The sequence below is a fragment of the Triturus cristatus genome, chromosome 7 (genome assembly GCF_964204655.1).
Source record: "Triturus cristatus chromosome 7, aTriCri1.1, whole genome shotgun sequence".
Lineage (NCBI taxonomy): Eukaryota > Metazoa > Chordata > Amphibia > Caudata > Salamandridae > Triturus > Triturus cristatus.
The window spans coordinates 1,769,548,916-1,769,569,072 of NC_140590.1; the positions used below are offsets into that span (position 1 = coordinate 1,769,548,916).

The window sequence follows — 20,157 nt, forward strand, 5'->3', positions numbered from 1 at the left end:
GAGGGCTGGCCATTAATTCAAATCATTGATAAAACCTCATGAACGAATGCAACTCTTCATTTAAGATTTTGTTTCATTGGCGCTTTATGTTAGAAATTGTTTCAAAGGCACTAAGAAAAAAGTTCACTAACATTTATTTTCTAATGTCATAAATATTTTACTTTTAATTTAATGTAAAACCCTTCTTAAATTGTTTTCAGTGTAATAGCGCCTTGGGCCTCACAAACATTGGGAAAGTGCTATAGAAATCAAACATACATAACACAATATCACTAACTTTCTTGTTCAATTGCATTTTAAAGGAAAGGTATGTATATTATTTCTCCTTTTAGGTCTCGCCTACGCAGCGCGCATGCGCTGCCAAGGAGGACCTTTAGCCGTGGTTCAGCTCTTTTTCAAAGCACATACTCATGCTTATGGCGGCCTACGGCTTGTGGGAGTGCGCAGCGGCGTGCCACAAGCACTAGTATGTGCTTTGAAAAAGAGTTCTCCCTAGCGCGACTCGCTCTCCAGTGCGTGATCGCGATCCTTTCACTTTCACGCGCCTCTCTCCGTGCCCACTCACTTGCTCTCTTTTTGTCTCTCCATTAACGCGCCAGTCCCATATTGAATTCGTGTTTTTTCAATATATATTAAGAGGTTTTATTTTTTAAAGAAAGAAGGTACTTTTGCTGCAATGCCTCCTATTCATGCCTTCAAATCAGTGGTGTCTTTCGACACTTTTGCTTAGCCCTGTTTTTTTTTTCTTTGACTCCACCATTGCATGCTTTGTTTTTTATTTCCACACCTATAACGGTGAAAAAGTCCAAGACCGTTTTGACCCAACCTAGCGTGTCATGCATCGGTGTAAGTGCAAGAAAATCAGGTCACGGCTATCTTTTAAAATAAGACCTATTAAATATGCTGTTTGTGTGTGTGCATTTGTTTCCTGGTTTTTCTGCTTGTGTAACAGGAATTTAGCAAATGATATTCACTCCTGGGCAAAGCACAAACTGCTTCAGTTTATATAATAATAAAATATATAATTAATATGCAATGAGCCAAAACGTGTTTTTTTAATGCACCATTGGAAATATTCTATTATGTATTCCGTAGTTGACCTTTGTCAGATTACATTTTACCAGCCTTTTCTTTTTAATTTAAAGTGAGAACAGGCAGTATCTACAGCTTGTGCGCAGATCCCGATAACTCGACTGTACCTCGTTACATTTCCGCCTGCGCTATAAACAGCTAAGCCACCCCCCTCTCTGTGGGCTCATGAACTCTCACTTGCAACGTGCGCACTGTATTGGACTCGTCTGCCTTGGAAGTTCACCAAGCTTATCTGACTTCTCCACTGGGTTGGTGACCTTCAGGCAGTGTAACCAGGGCTGCCTTCCCTGGCAGGGACCGAGATTACATTTCATGCCCTTGCATGGAGCTTTCTACCCTGCGAATCTGCGCTTTTTTTTTCTTTGAATGAGCTTGGAGGAATTTCATTCACAAAATGGAGGACATTGGAAAGACTATACGTCCCAGTTGGGCCGGCTGTAGTGTAGTCTTTCACCAAGCTCTCTTTTCATAGGCAGCTGACCTCATCCTGAGAAGAGGAAAAACTCAGCCCACTGCAATATGAGCTGCTTTGAATATTTCTAGACCAGACCTACCAAGTTGGGAGAGGATTCTGAGCTTGGGAACTCTGATAATTGGTACTCTGTGACATTTTTGAAGTGCGTTGACACTTCTGTCTGTGCACTGTGCTCTGCCTTGCACCCTTTTACCCCTCTGCCTTGCACCCTTCTCCACGTCTGACTTGCACCCATCTCCCCCTACGCCTTGCACCCTCCTCCTCCTCCGCCTTGCACCCTCCTCCTCCTCCGCCTTGCACCCTTCCACCTTGCACCCTTCTCCCCCTTCACCTTGCACCCTTCTCCCCCTCCACCTTGCACTCTTCTCCACATCTGCCTTGCACCCTTCTCCCATTCCACCTTGCACCCTTCTCCGCCTTGCACCCTTGCACCTTTCTCCCCCTCTGCCTTGCACCCTTCTCCCCTCCACCTTGCACCCTTCTCCCCCTCCGCCTTGCACCCTTCTCCCCCTCCCCCTTGCACCCTTCTCTCCCTCCTCCTTGCACCCTTCTCCCCCTCCACCCTGCACCCTTCTCCCCCTCCGCCTTTCACCCTTCACCCCTCCGCCTTGCACACTTCTCCGCCTCCACCCTGCACACTTCTTCACCGTGCACCCTTCTCCTCCTCCGCCTTGCACCCTTCTCCCCTTCCACCTTGCTCCCCTTCCACCTTGCGCCCTTCTCCACCTTGAACCCATCTCCCCCTCTGCTTTGCACCCTTCTCTGCCTTGCACCCTTCTCCCCATCTGCCTTGCACCCTTCTCCCCCTCCCCCTTGCACCCTTTTCCTCCTCCGACTTGCACACTTCTCTACCTTGCACCCTTTTCCCCTCTGCCGTGCATCCTTCTCCCCTCTGCCTTGCACCCTTTTCGCCCTTCCCCTTTTACCCTTATCCCCTTCCAACTTGCACACTTCTCTGCCTATCACCCTTCTCCCCTCTGCCTTGCAACCGCCTCCCCTCTGCCTTGCACCCTTCTCGCCCTCCCCCTTGCACCCTTCTTCCCCTTCCCCTTGCACCCTTCTCCCCCTCTGCCTTGCACCCTTCTCCCCTCTGCCTATCACCCTTCTCCCCTCTGCCTTGCACCCTTCTCCCTTCCGCCTTGCATCTAAGCATTGGCATAGCAATAGGTCTCGCTTTTGGGACCTTATAAGTATTTAGTTATACAGTACAATATCTTTGGTGCAATAACACCAACTGTTGCATGTCTAAACACTTATAAGGTCCCAAAGGCGAGACCTATTGGCTATGCCAATGCTTGTTATAAGTTAAGCTCTGACAAGGTACAGCTGCAGTGTGTTTATCAGTAGGGAGAGGGGCGAGATGCAAATTGGGCCTTTCATCTGTCCCCCATCAAGTCTTGTACGCCTTGCAAATGGGTTGAAGAGAGCTCGACTGCAGGGGACACAAGAAGAAATGTCAAAATAAAAAACAGAGCTTCCTCCACTTTTCGAAGGTGTTTGGATAGCCAACAGAGCACAGGTCTGCTGAAAGATTCCCAGTGTGTCCAGGAGGCTGCAGCAGCCTGGGCTAGAGAGCACGACGATGGGGAGTGGGGGGGGCGTTGCTCAATTAGCTGATGTTAAGGGGAGATTAGCATTCGAGTGCTTCACAAAAACGGACCGACTGTCAGCTGTGTGTCACGCTTCTTCTTTTAAATTGCAAACTGCACTGATTTGGCTTGCTGCCCCATGAGTACCGGTACTCTCTTTGGACAAAGGAGAAGTTCCGGTACTCAAGTGCAGAAAATGTAGAAGTGCCGGTACTCAGTACCGGTGAGTACCAGGCCATTTAAAGTATGTGAATCTATTGAAGTCTATGATAAAATGCAAGTCTGCGATAAAACATACATTGTGCACAGCCTCTGTCTAAGAACACAAGTCTGCGCGTGTCGAGAGGAGAACTCTTTGCTCTGTAGACTCCTCTGGTACGAGTGCTCCTCTGAGACAGGCCTCCACAAACTTAGCCAGTGGTGATGGGAGTACAGGCCGTGTGGCTTTCGACACATGAGAGGGCCATGATTCTGCTCTGATCATCCTCTAAGTCAAAGTGCCATGGCCGGTCCCAGCCAGTGCTTTAAGTGGGATAAAAAATAACTGGGGAGTCTCTCAAAGGGGCGTGGCCGATGTAATAAGGGCGTGGCTTATAAACTAAGCTAAAAATCTGTGCTTACATTAGTGTGCTGCTCGCATGGTAATTTGCTGCTTCTGTCAGTGCATCCAGATGTTTAATGCAACAAATAACATTACACCTACTACAAGCCAGGACTAATGGCTTTCGTCAATGGTTGTTAGTTGTATAAGACAAATAAGCAACAAATATGGTTTTGTTGTTTATAATACTGAAAATGCTTCAGTTCTGAAATGAGGAGACTGTGAAAAAACTACACTCTGAAGTTACAGCAAATGCAGTGAAGGGTGGTAATGCTGCTTAGTTAAGATTTGTTTTTCTCCACGTAGGTGAGGGCAAAAATGGAGAGCCCTATAGTGACCTGTCTCAGCACCTGCTTTTTAGAACTGCCCGTGCTGAGCACCGGCAGGACCCGGCCCACTTAAAGCCCTGGTCTCAGCCATCACCATCACATTAGGGCCCACCATGCTCCAGCCTCAGACGACCATGACAGACCAGTGTGTAGGGCGCATGGTGCTCTCTGCCATTGCATCAGAGATGATGGCTCGGCCAGGGAGGAAAACACACAATAAGTATGGATATATTTTACATTGAACCATGTAAGAACATTTTTCGTTTTTTATTTTTAATATAATGTAGGAATTATTTAATATTAATAAATATACAAATGTTTAAATAATCCTGACCTAATATCCCAATAAACACCACAGCCCGAAATTGAAGAATAATACAAAAATGTAAATGTATTAAAAATTGAACAAATAATTAACCATTAAAATATGTAACAAAATTAGCACACTAATCAATTAACATTAATTAAAATGTAAAAAGAAATCCCACCCAAACACCTATAATACAAATATCTTGAAATTAAAATGTGACGCTCACCCACCCCATGAACAAATGGTGAAAGGACAATGTCTCTTTCAACATAACATTCTTTAAATGTTGGCTAAACTATGCATTACAGGTAGTTAAGAAAATGTAACTATACAATGTCACATGGCCTACCAAATTTTCAAAATGTATATAACACCTTTCATGGCTTCATCAGTCCATCAAACAACTTCCAAGCGGAGTTGTATATGTTTTAAAAGAGAATCTACATGGAGGAGTCAAACTGAAAAAATCAACGTTATACAAAGTTCACAACCACAGGCAATAGACGGCAAAGCTTGACAAATCTTACAGGCTCATACAGGAATGTTACCACAAATTACACAGCAATCACACACTTAGCCAGCAGACAGGGTAGCACAATCTGATATGTCGAGAAAACAGTAGTGATAATATTATAAACGTTTTATCAAGCAGAAGATTAAATCACTCTATACACGGCATGAAATAGCAAGTCTAGCAGTTATTGTCCTCTAGAACCGCGGAACCATTAAGGGGCTGATTATGAGTCTGGAGGTTTGTGGACCGCCAGACTCCTAGGGGTGTGTCAGTGGTGGTCTCCCCACTGCCCTATTAGGAGGTGGAAGATGGGACCACCACAGTTGCCAAGGAACAGCCATTCCCTGGGGGTGTTGTGGCGGTCAGGAAGCATCCATATGCTTGTGTCGTGGTCCCGCCAAGCTTATTAGGAGCTTCCTCTCTGCCAGGGATTTCACGGCGATTCCTCCTCCATGAAAACCCCGGCAGAGAGGAAGCAAGGGGGGCCCTGTCCGGTGCCTCTGCTCCTTGTGGATGCACATAGAGGGGCACAACATGTGCCCGTCTGTGTGCATGCAAACCAACTTTTCAGTCCATGCTGTGCAAGAACTGTTTTTGGCGTTCCGATTGCAGTGCCTGTTTTTTAAGGCACCACCCTGGAAACGCCAAAACAAGAGGCCACCATAATGGAGGAAAGTCCTAATCTGGCGGGCGGCCTCACCACAGGTTTTGTAGTGCTGTGGCAGGGCGGATCTGGCACCACACTGTCAAACTTGTACTCGGGCCCTAATTGTCCCAAATTAATCATGACTTCTCAGTCAAACATTGCCTGTAAATAAATGTCATTAATACAGTCATTTCTGTACACCGTTAGTTTTTCAGTTTCTGAAAATTGAAACAACTAACAAACCATGAAATAAAAAATTATTTTGGGTCAATAAGCTTGATGAACCAGAAATAGATGCTTGTCATACATTTTCCAAAACACTCGATTTTTATTTTTAGCTAATATATTTTAGGGTACCCAAACATGAGCTTGTCATTTTCACCAAGCACTCATACATTTCACACATGGGTACATGCACATTTGTCACCAGCATTGAATACACAGAGGTCTATCACATAGAAATAATTTCCATCATCATTATGCTAATGAAAGCCAAAATTATGTCAGTCATGGCCACACTAAGTTAAGAATGGGACACTTATAATCTAGGGATAGACAGTTGTAAAGAAAGGACATGAGTAGTTAATGGTGGGCCACAACTGGAGCAATAAGAGCCAATTTTTCTCAAGATTACTCGCAAATATGTCACTCGTGGGCCGCTAATGTGCAGAGATACAGTAAGTCACCAGGAATGCCAATAAATAGACCACAGCTAGACAACCTTTACACAGGGACAGCCAGCAGGTCATCTAGAGTTCCAACAATCATGTCACTCAGGTTGTCAAGGATGCCCTCAGTATTTCATGAATGGCCATTGTTATAGCCCAATGCCTTCTGCCACTGGTACACATGTCTACACTAAGAGGTACATATACCTGCATACAGTCACAAAAACTAGTAGCTACTCAAAACTTAGTGGCAGATTTACAAGAAAGTGGCTCAGTGCATTCTGCAAGCCATTTGGCTGCACTGCACTGAGTCACTTGCAAAGCACAGGGATGCGACATATTTACAACAATATGTTGCATCTCTGTGCTTACTACTGCGCTGGCACACAAACTGCTGCCATGCCTCAACGCAGGCACCCTTGGACCATGGTGCAAGGATGCCTGTGTTGTGAGGAGATTGTTTTTGTGCAGGCACCTTCCTGCACAAAAACAATCACTACAGGCATTTTCCTCTTTCAATGCGTGCTGTAGAATGCAACACGCATTGAAAGAGGAAAAACAAGGAGTAATTAAAACATTTCTCCTCGTTGCGCCTCCCTACGCTTCCCCTGGGGAGGCATAGCATTCACACACATTTCCAGATTTACGATTTCTCGTAAATCTGGAAATGTGTCTGGTTCCATGGGGGTTGCATGGGAACATCCACAGCAACACCCATGGAACGCCCCTTTTCTTTCAAAGTGCTGCGTGTAAAGAGGCCATATTTACAAGGACAGGAAAAGCCATGCAGGGTGGCTTTTCCTTGTAAATACGGAGCAGTAAATGCGCCACCAGTACGTCACAAAAAGTGACCTACTGGTGGCGCAGGGGGCTTGTAAATCTGCCCCTCAGTTTGGGACACGGCTGTTAGTTCTACTCTCCATGCACTTCAGGTCTGAATGCCCCATCTCAGCCCCTACCAGCTCCACACCTTACACCTCAACGATTCATGGTTCTGCACCTCATAGTTTCACAATTCTCAGTTCAATCAGAGCACTTTAAGTAGGAGCCCTGAAGCTGTCATTAATGACCTGACCTGGTCCACGAGTCCTGCCCAATCAGAAGCTGGATTGAGCTGAAGGTAGGAAGAGACTTCACCTCTATGCACGGTTGACAAACACCATTGACCTCTTCCAATGGCCAAGGCATGAGAAGCATGTCATCTATGTATTGTCTGCTTGTAAAAGGATCCCTGCTGCAATTGCTTATTGAACACATTGAATACAAACGGAGCCTGCAGAGCCGACTTGCACTGCCAACATGTTACTTGTAACCAAAGAACCAGTGGCATTGTTAGTTTTCATGTACAAGCTGTAGCATGTAGGGCAAGTTGTTGGGAGAGGCTAAGTGTGGTGGTGCCTTGGTGCCCTCCTTCAGGGGTTACCACCATTGGCCAAGAGTTTGGCCACAGTTAAAGGAAGAAATACAAGAAAAACCCCAAACCCCCTGATCTCCCCTCGGCCGCACAGCCTGTGCTGTGATGTTAGTGCATCAGGCTACAGCAATCATCTATGTATCTTTTTTCAATCTTACAATGCCAAACACTGAACCCAATCACCACACCACTCAAAAACCACCTTACCCATACTGACACTCTGAACCACCCACACAGCCTCATGCAGTCCACTCATGTTGCTAAGGTATAACTAACTGGTATGCCAGGGCAAAACAGTGTACCTGTAACACTCCCTCCTTCAGTGCCAATAAGGACTGCACAGAGCAGTCACCCTCCTCAACTAGGCATAATTGTGATCTGGCATTGCAAGAAACCAACATTCACTTTCCTTCTCCCAAGCTACATTTTTTGTTTAAGGGGAACATTTACTGTTGAGTGCACTGCAGAAAACATTTGTGCCAGGTGAAAAAAGTACCAGAAAGAGTTCCTAGCTGCTTTATGCAGTTTATAATGGTGCACAAAAAGTGCCAGGTTCACTGGGAAGACAACTTATTTAAAAGCGGAGGGTCTCAGGGATAGATAGTGAGACAAAATGGCTGCTAGTAGGAACACAGGCATAGAAGAACTATTTCATGACCACCCTTACATTTTAACTTACTTACCCCCCTCTGCCCCATCCCCTCACACACATGCACTTGCACTTTGCATATTACCTTTTCCCTGAAATGACACAACCTGAGGCATTTCTGAGCTCACAAGACCTAAAGGAAAGTCCTATAAAGGGGTACTATGTATTTGTTCATGCCCATTCATGTGACCTCAGCAATATATTAGTGACTCCATTGTCAGGCTTCACACTATGCCACACTATGCATATACTTCACTTCAAGCTATGCCAAAAGGTTAACTTCTTTGTACGTCCAGTCCTTACCCAAAAATCCTAGGGCAATCGTGCTGAGGAAGAAAAAGAAGAACCCTGCTCCAGAAATCTTTAGCACATTTCGGTGCCAGCGGGGACACTGAAGGCCACCTGTAAGATATAACAAGTGTACAAGTGAATTAGGTAGACAATGACAAAAAGATCAAAGAAGCCATCATAATGAAAGAAACAAGTAGTAGTAGTGGCCGAGAACAGATTTTCCAGACAAGATAACTAAATTAGAAAGAGATGTGCTTGAACTTTGTTGATGCTTTCCTGCATCTAAAAGGCTGATTGATGGACCGGGCTATGTGAGAGGCTTTAAACAGGAGAGCCCTTAACACAAGGTCATGCAAAACCAGAGAAATCACCTTCGAAAATCCACACAGGAAAAAAAAAACAAGATAAGGTTCAAAATGCAAACTATGAAGGGGTTGAAAACCAATGCAGACGGCAAAAAGGCAGTAGTTAGTCAATCAATTTGCCATTTTCAAAATGCAGTTAATTGTAATATATCTGTGGCCACAGATCCAGTATCCTAATCTAGTCAAATGCCAGCACCATTTATGGTCCAGAACAAGGCAAATTTAAACTAAACATTTGCCATAAGGACTGCTCAGTAAAGCCTGGAGCGAGAAAAAGAAAAATATATCTGCAGAATGGTGAACAGACTAACATGGGGTCTGTCTCAAAGAGGGCTGGAGAAAGACTTGGCTCATTTTCCAGAGTTTTTATACACTTTTAGGCAAAGAAACTGTACAGTCACTGTGATCTGATGAAGAAAGTCATATCATTATCCAATAGTAAAACAGAAAACCTATTACATGAATAAATGACTTTTAATCTACATCTATTGATATTGTTTTATGCCCTACAACTAAACACAGTAAAACATTGTATTTGTGACAGTACAATATAATCCTGTGCACACATATACGTTGAATCAAGGAGATACTGTAGTGGAGAAAGCAAGATATACAAAATTCTTCAGTGGTAATGGATGTTCTTTATTCCTTTTGGAAACACAACCAGCCGACATGTGTTTCGTCAGGGAAGGTAATCCCACGACTCTTCGTGGCTGAAGCTAGTAGCGTGGACGTAACAAACGGCCCAACGCCGGTGATAATTCCAACCCGGCTGGGTACGGGACCTACACAGTAGAAGATATAAAAATAGGAGTATGAAGGAAATCTCTTGGAGGTGAGGTAATCGGAAAACCGGTGAAGAAATCCAATACGGCAATCAGCACATAACATAACTCGTCTACACCGGTGCCGCCAGAACGCGCGTTCTTTTCTCCTTCAAAACTTGAGGAACACACACTCGTGTTCTGCCCCTTCATCAGCTCTGCTGAAATCGTATATTCGACCGCACTTCGGCTCTTGTGACCTTGATTGTTTTAGAGATATACTACCTTGTGGATTTGTATTCTTCCTCCTCTTGGGGCACCATTCGTCCATGCTTTTGATGACTAAGCTTACCTACTGATATCCGTACTATTGACTGATGTTATGTGCTGATTGCCGTATTGGATTTCTTCACCGGTTTTCCGATTACCTCACCTCCAAGAGATTTCCTTCATACTCCTATTTTTATCTCTTCTACTGTGTACGTTGCGTACCAAGCCGGGTTGGAATTATCACTGGTTTTGGGCCGCTTATTTCATCCACGCTGCTAGCTTCAGCCATGAAGAGTCGTGGGATTACCTTCCCTGACAAAACACGTGTCAGCTGGTTGTGTTTCCAAAAGGAATAAAGAACATCCATTACCACTGAAGAATTTTGTATATCTTGCTTTCTCCACTACAGTTTCTACTTGATTCAACGTATATGTGTGCACAGGATTATATTGTACTGTTTTGTTGTAGGGCTCGCCCTACACACTTTAAGGGGTTCCAAGGGTCTCCCCTGCCTGTTTAGCACCATATTTTACTTGTCTAGTCAAACACCTTACACGCATACCTGCTGAGCGCCACCACTTCCTACATATTTAATACCCTTTTCGCGATTTTGTTCACCCATTGTATTTGTGACACCCTAGCATTAATTATTAAAGTGCAAAACTATTACTTGTGAAATCTGCTTCCATACCATCTTGGGGGTTTTGTATTTTGACCAAAAGATCTCAACAATGTTTTCTTTACTCTATATTGGCAAAATCGGAATTTAGCATAGAACCTCTTCAGCAGCAGAACAATAGAGAGAATGGATCTAGATGTACAAAGATTAGGAATTTCGATGATTTGCGATTTGCAATTAGGAAACACCTATTCCAAATGTATGAAACTCATTGAGTTTCATTTAGCGATTCTTAGTGGATCACAAATAGACCTTTCTCATGAATATGTGACCCACAACGATTCGCTGGAATCACCTGGATGGTGGCCTACTGCGGTCAGTAGACCACCATGTCTGTGATTACTTTTAAATAAACCAAATTTCTTTTTTACTGAGCCTGAATTCCTGAAAGTAAAACGGGAAGCATTTAAAAAGAAATAAATTAAATGTTTAAGTTACATTTTTAAGAGTAGGACAGTGGTCCCTTGGACCACTGCCTGCTCTTAAAAAATATTTTTTCAGTCATTCTCAAAGGGGAAGGGGTCCATTAGGGACCCCATACTATTTGCGAATGAGTTACCACCAACGTTGAGGTGACGGTAAAGTGTGAATGTTTTACAACCCATTCCTGTCACGAAATATTGGTACATACCAATGCGAATCAGTATTTGGAAGGGATGCCCTAAATATGCTCCTTCCAAATACCGATTCACAAACCCAAATTGCAATTCGGTAACAGGTTACCTAATTGCAATTTGGAGTTTGTACATTTGGAAATGCTTTTTTGCATTCTCAAAAGGCCCGATTCTGCAAATTAGGGCATTTGTGACCTCAAAAAGGCTTCATTCATCTAGCCCAATGTCTTACTATTCACCAAAGCTGGACCAGGACAAATAATATATTGATGTGACAACTATATGTATGAGCATTGTTGGCCCCCCAGTGCACTAAATCAGGTACAAATGCACTGAATTACAAAACAAATGAGGGGGAAATATGGAGAATGGTGGAGGGTTTACCAGCCTGCCATGTCAGCATAGGCTACAGCCTCCACTCTACTGGTGGTGGATGCCCTGCCAGATTTCGAGATTCCCGTTTGCTTGGCAGGGGTTTCTGTGCTATCGGTGGAGCTGCGACTGTGGTGGATCCACTGCAAACACTGATTTGCTGTAGAACAGGTGCATGTTTGATGCCTCTACTTGGCATAGTTTTTTGTTTTTAAAATAAGAGATTTTTTTAAAACAAAAAATAAATGTCCAGGAGGGTAATTTCTTTTGTTTCAAGTGTTGCAGAAGAGACTGTCCCTGCTAATCTCGCACAGTAAAAATATGTCTCTAAATAGGGTTGTTGTTCTGATGTACATTGATCAATGGCCATGTGGCCAACGGCCGTGTGCCAAAGATTTTTAATGGCGGAGCCAGCTGAGACTCTTAGGGGCAGATTTACAATAACTGGCGCATCTCTGCATATCAGTAGGGATGCGCCAGTTATTTTGCGTCACAGCAGACACCTCTTGCGCCACCATGGATGCGCCGCATTTACAATGCGGCGCACCATAGGGCAATAATAGACAGATGCGTGACGCATCTGCTGCCGTAAAGGTGACGCATTGCTGGAGTCTCGTCACAAGCACGACGCAGCTCCAGCAAGGCTCGGGGTGCCCCTATGCCTAACATGCTGCGTCAATCCTTACGCCTGCTTCAAGCAGGTGCAGGGTTTTGACGCAGCATGGCCATAAAAGTGACTGAGTGAAATCTTGTAGATTTCACTCAGCCACTTTTAAGAGGCGTTCCTGCGCCGGAACGCCCCCCCCCTGCACTGGAGCACCCACATGTGGCGCAGAGCTTTTCAACGTGACACATCTCCCTAGATGCGTCACGTTGTAAATACCCCGCAGCATGGTGCTGGCTTTGCGCCGCCGCTGCGTCACAAAAGCGACGCAATGGCGGTGCAAATGTGGCGTACGGGGCTTGTAAATCTGCCCCATTAGGTGTAAATTTGCCACTTAACCCACCAACCCAATCGGCTGGGTGACCTGCGAGTTTGGCGAAGGGGGCATCCACCACTTTTTGGGAGATGCCTTGCATTTGATCATTTCTAAATAACCCCCATGGAGTTTATTTCACCAAGTGATGGAAGGGAGTGTATTTGAAAGAGAGTGCGTTATCTGTCATTTGCACAGTTTGCCGGGCAGCAGGGTGAACAAGCATTTGTCTGAGTAATAAAACATTCAACTTTTCTCACAAGTAGTACACAATAACTTAAGTGGTCATTATGAGTTTTGCTCTAAATCAGACACAAAACGTCTAATGTGAAAAATGCTTCATTGCACTCTACTGTTGCACTAGGTTGATGGCAAGTTTCTAGACCTGGGTTAGCATTTTTGGCAAACAAGTGCCACAGTGGGTGTAAATCATTTTGTGCCTCGTCCCCTGCATGGGTCTGAAGAGCATGCACCCTCCCTTGCATTCATCCCAGCAAGCTGTTGTTTTTTTACCATTAGCTCCCGCTCGACAATCATGTGCGTGTGTTCAAGTCTATTTAGTGATATGGGATGAGGCCCTGCCTGGTCTTAGAGGTCCAGAGAAGCACACCATGGGCTAGCTCTCTTTTGAGCATGTCTTCTGTCAGCTTACCAGGGTGTAGTGCACCAACAGTGGTCACAGCAATATGATTCTAAAAGAAGGGCATGCCTTTTTACCTTACTCATTTACTCATTGTCTCATTTACAGATGGGCAGACCTTTTGTATTCTGTTGAGCGAGCCCCTGTTGGATCTATCGATGGAATGCTTTCTCCAATGGTATCCCCAACATGCAGCCAACCGCATGCCGTGCACAGTCTTCACCCGTGTGTGGCGGGGAGTTGGCCACAGCACCTGGCTGTCAACCCTAAAAGGCACTCAACCTGCGTGGGGGGCCATATAGCCGCCCCAGGCTGATTTTGACCCCATACTCCATGGGCTGCCGCCTTTTTGTTAGAGAGGAGGCACGTGGCCCCCCATCCCTAGGCCAAATATGGCCCTAGACACTCCATCCTCTGGGGCCCATCCCATAAATTATGCAGGAGGGGCTATCAACCCCCCTCCTCAGACCAATTTCGACCCCAGGGATCCCATCTCCCGGGGTCTGGACTTATAAAGGGGGGGGGCTTATTTTGGCCCCGGGACCACATCTCCTGGGGCCAGACGGTATTCTTAAGTGGGAGGCGGCCATGGAGCCCCCCTACTTGTGTCAATATTGTCCCCAGGGACTCCGTACCCTGGGCCAGACCACTCACTAAAAGGGGGGGCATGCAGTCCCCCTTCCCAGACCAATATTGGACCTGGGGACCTCATCCCCTAGGCCTCACCAGACACTAAAGGGGGAGGGGTATGCAACCCCCCTCCCCAGGCCAATATTGACTCGAGTTACCCCATCCCCCGGGACCTGGCTACTATATGGTGGGTGTGTGGAGCCCACCCAGGGCACCCTCTGCCTTTTTGTCAGAGGCCATGGGCAGAGCCCCAATGCCACTGTGGCCTCAACTGGCTTCCCACCTCTAGCGGGCGCCGGCATTGCTCCAGGCCTCAAGGAACAGCTAAGAATGATGCTACCTGAGGGCAGGAGCAATTTGTTCATCTATTTCCCTGCTCGCTTCACAGTGCTGACATCAGCAGTGGATGAATACAACTCACATACTCAAAACACACTGAGAACTAAATGCTCCTTGGGTGGGACAAACACAAGAGTAAGGAGGAGAGGCATTGAATCAGAAGCAGGGAACTGAGATAGACAAAAAAGTCCTCAAATCATGGGCAATGAGCACACACAAACCCACTGTAGGGGCCTAATTACAAGTGGGCCAGTGCATTTGGACCCGTGTGTAAACCCCTATTTATGCATGGGTCAGAATTATGAGTTTGGTAGTTGGTGTGCATCCATGAAGCTATTTTCCCTAATCCAACCTGAAGGAGGGATGAGACACTGGTATTTGCATTAGAGAGAGAGAAGATAATCTGGGAGTCGTCAGCGTAGGAAAAGAGAGTTAACCCAGCCTCTTCTGCAATGTCAACTAAGGGTCTGACATATAGGTTAAAAAGGGGCTAAGGCTGGAACCCTGGGTCACCCCATAAGGTAAGCAGTGTTTGTCGGAGCTGGCAATTGCAGAAAGCTGTGCCACAGAGGCTTAGTGACTCCAGCGTGTTCACAAGTATTGAATGAGATATTGTGTCGAACGCCGCGCTTAGGTCTAATAGTATAAGCGCGACAGTACCACCAGTGTCCAAATGATGCCGCAGCCATTCCGTGACCCCTAATAGTGTAGTTTCTGTAGAAAAACCCGTTCGGAAACCAGATTGAGATGGATGGAGAATTGTATTGGTTTTTATGAATTTGGAAAGCTGGGAGTGGATATTTTTCTCCAGGATTTTCGAGAAAGCTAGTAGTAAGGAGATAGCCCTATAGTTGGAAAGTGTGTTGGGGTCGGCATTGGGCTTTTTTAGAAGAGGTGTCACCATGGCGTGCTTCCAGACTGACGAGACTGAGGATTCGAGTAGGGATGCATTTAGAAGATCCATAATGACACACAGATGAGGTGTCTCAAGCTGTTTGAACACCGCGATCGGCATAGGGTCATTAGGTGAGCCGGATTTCACACTGTCTAAGAGAACTTTAGAAGAGTCTTCGTTGAGAAGGGGCCAGTAGTCTAGAACATTTAGGGGTCTATTCCGATCCTGGAGAAATCGGGTACGAACCGTCGGTCGGAGCGTTTTCTCCGTCCGACTCGTACGCGGTAAAAACACCATACAAACATGCAAGTACGATTCGTACGGAAACACCATTTCCGTACGATTCGTACAAAACACCGACCGACACAAAAACACATACAAATGTGATCCGGGACGGCGCGTACGCGACATGCGGACGGAGTTAGGCAGCTTTTTACATACCAGCAAGTACGATTCGTACCGACAGCACTCCGGACGGCTATATTTTTACGGCACACAAAAAGTGCCGGTAAATCTAAGTACGCTGCGAAGCGTGAGGAAAAGGGGGCCCGGTACGCGGCGAACACCCCCCCAGCCCCCCCGTATGTCCGCAACGTCCCCCCAGCCCCCCCGGATGTCCGCGCCGTACCCCCAGCCCCCCTATGTCCCCAACGCCCCCCCAGCCCCCCCAGATGTCCACGCCGTACCCCCAGCCCCCCATGTCCGTGACGCCCCCCCAGCCCCTGTATGTCTGCGACGTCCCCCCAGCCCCCCCTGTATGTCTGTGACGTCCCCCCAGCCCCCCCGGATGTCCGCGCTGTACCCCCAGCCCCCCTATGTCCGCGATGCCCCCCCAGCCGCCCCTATGTCCGCGACGCCCACCCAGCCCCCCGTATGTCCGCGACATACCCCCAGCCCCCCGTATGTATGGTGCGGACCCCCACACCACCCCCCGTACGTACGGTGCGGACCCCCACCCCACCCCCGTATGTACGGTGCGGACCCCCACCCCCCGTATGTACATACGGGGGTGGGGTGGGGGTCCGCACCGTACATACAGGGGGGTGGGGTGAGGGTCCGCACCGTATATACGGGGGTGGGGGTCCGCACCGTACATACGGTGGGGTGGGGTGGGGGTCCGCACCGTACATACGGGGGTGGAGGTCCGCACCGTACATACAGGGGTGGGGTGGGGGTCCGCACCGTACATACGGGGAGCTGGGGGGACCTCGCGGACATACGGGGGGCTGGGGGTACGGCACGGACATATGGGGGGGGCTAGAGGGACGGCGCGGACATGGGGGGGGGTGTTCGGTGCGTATGCGGGCACATGTTTGGACGTCTCTATGGTTGCTGTGGAGGTTCGCTCCGTACGGTGTTTTTACCATACGGTTGTGGATTCGGATGGACGGGACGGATCGTACTTGCGCGTTCGGATGTCGGTTTACTGAGTCGTACGTAAAAACGTCCGGGGATGTGTCAGACACTTTTTACGACCCGAGGACGTGTCGGGGTATATTCCCAATGCGATTCGTATGGTGTTTTTTACATACGAATCGTACTTGCCAGTTTGTACGGGACTTGTACGATTCGTACGTAAAAAAATCCGGATACGATTCGTACGGGGAATATTTCTCCAGGATCGGAATCGACCCCTTGGTGGAGTATCATGCGCTCTGACTTGGTCAGGGGGTGTATTGTTAGCCATGTGCAGAGAAGGTGTGAGCTGGGGGAGAGTTTAGGCTGTGACTGAGAGGTGCTGCCGCAGAAAGTGACTGCAATGTCTAAGTACATTTTTTCTCCTTTCTGAACAAAGAAGAGAGCAAGATCCTCACATTGACTTTTATTGAGTGGGGGGCTCTCGCTAAGGTCTCTGAGCCGGCCAGCTGCTTGACTATGCCAAAAAGGGTTTTCAAGCAGTGCAAAGCATCAGAGATGGTTGTAGAGACGAACATAGCGGGGCTGAGTTACAAAGATTATGGTACAGTTTTTTGGACTTTTTGTATATATTTTTAGATTCGGGAGTGTAGTCTCTTCTCCATTTCCGTTCTAGCATTTCACATTTGGCTTTCTCTTTTATAAGAGTGTTGGTATACCATGGCGCAGGCGGACGATGATTGTCGATCTTTTTATTTGAAAGGGGAAGACAGATGCCTATAGCATTCAAAAGCCATTTGTGTACGGTATCAGAGAGCGCATTCACCCTTATATCAGTGATGGGTATATTGGAGCTGGTCAGCTGACTTACTGGGTCTGCAGGAAGTAGCAATCACTTCCTGTTTGCACGTAAGATTCCCTCCATGCAAACCGAAGAATCGGCGGTCGACCGGGGAAATATTTAGTTTAAAAACGGTGAGTGCAGGGTGAAATAATAGTGACAGTAAATACACTTTGTTCAATTTTTAAAAACAGTTTGTTCAATTTAAAAAATGCGAGCGATTTTAAAATGGTGAAGGTGCGAGGTAGGAGCCCTTCCCCAGGCGCTCCTAGTTTCAAGCAGTAACGAGGTCTGTCTCACCTCAAGCATGTCCGCTGCGCGAAGCGAGTGGCATCCTGATTATGAAGGGGGAAAAGTCAGCTGCTGGTAGCTGACTTACTGGGTCTGCCAGAAGTAGCAATCACTTCCTGTTTGCACATAAGATTCCGTCCACGCAAACCGAAGAAACGGCGGTGGACTGGGAAAATGTGCAGTTTAAAAACGGTGAGTGTAGGGTGAAATAATAGTGACAGTAAATACAGTTTGCTCAATTTTTAAAAACAGTTTGTTCAATTTAAAAAATGCGAGCAATTTAGTACAGTGCACCATGTGTGCCCAGGGCCTGTAAATCAAATGCTGCTGGTAGGCTTGCAGCACTGATTGTTCCACCCACAGAAGCTGCTTGCAAAATATGGCTCAGTCCTGCCATCGCAGAGCCTGTGTGCAGTATGGAACTGCTGTGTCGACTTGGGAAGTTCACCCACTTGCCAGTCCCTAAACCTTCCCTTTTTTACATATTAGTCACTCCTACGGTAGGTCCAAGGGCATGGTGCATTGTATGTAAAAGGTAGCCCTGATGTGTGTGGCATGTGCTGATAGTGAATTACAGCCAATTTGGTTTTTCACTATTGCAAGGCTATCTGTTCCCATAGGCCAGAATGGGCAGTTTGATTATAGCATCTTATAATCCTAACTGACTTAGGGAACAAGATAGGAGAATAAGGTTTAGTATGCCTGAACTCAGAATGTTAAAATACGTCTTTTAGTGTGGGTGATTTTTACATTCTGTGTTTGAAAATACCACTTTTAGAAAGTAGGTATTTTCCTGCCTAACAATCCAGCATGCCTCTGCTAGGTTTATGTATTCCATGTCTGGTTTGTGAGTGACAGGGGGCTGGAGAGGGCCTTAGCTCTGGCAGTCTGATGGGTCAGGGCGGGGCTGAAGAGGACCTGATTGAATAGCGAGTAGTGGAGGAGATTTCCTTTCACTGACCGGAGCACTCATAGAATGGAGAGTAGGGAGAGGAGTTTTCCTTTTAGCTACCTGGGCCTGGTCTGATTTCAACAATGCTGTCTCCACCTCCTGCCAGGAAGCTGCGCCAGGGAGGACAGCACTGGTTTTGGCTGGGCACAGGCACCCTCTGCCTTCAAAGGACAAATGGTTTTGCAGTATAAATATTGGGGCCCAGATCCCAGAACTTTAGATCTCTTCTGGGAATCAAGAGGAACCTTTGCCAAAGAGAGAAACCAAGGAAGCTGAAGGAGCAGACTCCCCCTGTGCTGTTTGCTGTTTGGGGTTGGCCTGCAGTGGTTTACTTATTGCCAAGGAAAGGAGAAAAGGAACTTTGTGTGTACTTTTACTATCTTGATGAAGATCTACAAACGCTTGAAGCTGAGCTTGCCTCCAGTTCTGAAGTCTCAGGGACACAAAGACTTCACCACCAGCTCCCCCTGAATTCCCTTGCTGGGAATACTACCTGCAGTGAGGTACCTGCTGTTGTTTTGGGCCCTCTGGAGACTGCGAGTTGCTGGGAGCTCGAAGCGCGACGCAACGAGGAGGAAGCGTGTCGCCGCCACAGCAGTTGCCGTCACATCGATGAAGAAACGTGTCACCGCCGAAGCTGTTCGCCGTCGCATCACCATCGAAGCTTGTCGCATCACTGGAGAACCGTGTCAACGCCACAGAGGTTGCTGTCGCATCACCGGAGAAGCGTGTCGCAGGGCCTGTCAGGGCTCAAGAGTCTACCGAGTTACTGCACGGCCGTCAGGCGTGCACGCATTGCATCCACATTGTCGCTTCGCATCAAAGATGCCATTTTATCACATCGCGCCAGATCGTCGCATCGCATCAAGGCGCCATCTTGTCGCATCGTAACCGGGACGCAGTAAGAAACCGACAGGTCACCTCCTCTCTGGTAAGGAACCAATTCATCACCTCCCCTGCTCTGCAGTAAGGAACCCACGCATCACCTCCCCCAAAGCAAGGAACCAACGCATTACCTTCCCTGCGACCCTTTTGTTTGTTTTGCGAGACGCATCCAAGGTACTTTGAGAGTAAAGTGTTGCATTTACCATCTACACTGAACTAAGCTATTTCTACCATTTTAAAGTCATATTTTTATTACTGTATTGGGATTTTTGTCGTTTGGTCTCATGTTAAGTCTTGTAAAGATTACTTATTTTTCTAAACTGGTGTGGTGTCCATTTGTAGTGTTTTCACTGTATTACCGTATGTGTTCACAAATGCTTTACACACTGCCTCTCAGATAAGCCTGTCTGCTCATGCCAAGCTACCAAGGGAGTGAGCAGGGGTTTTTCAGGAGTGTATTCCCCTTTCCCTGACTAGAAGCAAGGGCCCCTACTTGGTCAAAGGTACCTACCTCTGCCAACCAGAGACCCCCATTTCTAACACTTGCCTAAGGTTAGAACAATTGTATGTAGTCTGGAATTTAGATATCGCGTGGGGGAAGCTTTATTTTCTGGAATGCAGTGCAGCAACCAAAGATGGTGTGCTGTGTTGCATGAAAGTGAAAGTAGGGCAGGGCCATATCTACTATAATATGGTACTGTTTCTCTCT

General features: G+C 46.9%; 1 pseudogene across 1 annotated transcript in view; it reads right to left on the reverse strand.

Annotated features, from left to right (window-relative positions):
• Positions 1-20,157, reverse strand: part of LOC146813034 (killer cell lectin-like receptor subfamily B member 1B allele C) — a 112,347-nt pseudogene that overhangs the window by 66,003 nt on the left and 26,187 nt on the right. Inside the window, exon 2 of the transcript XR_014966008.1 lies at positions 8,591-8,689. The product of XR_014966008.1 is annotated as a killer cell lectin-like receptor subfamily B member 1B allele C (transcript). The remainder of the gene's footprint in view (positions 1-8,590; positions 8,690-20,157) is intronic.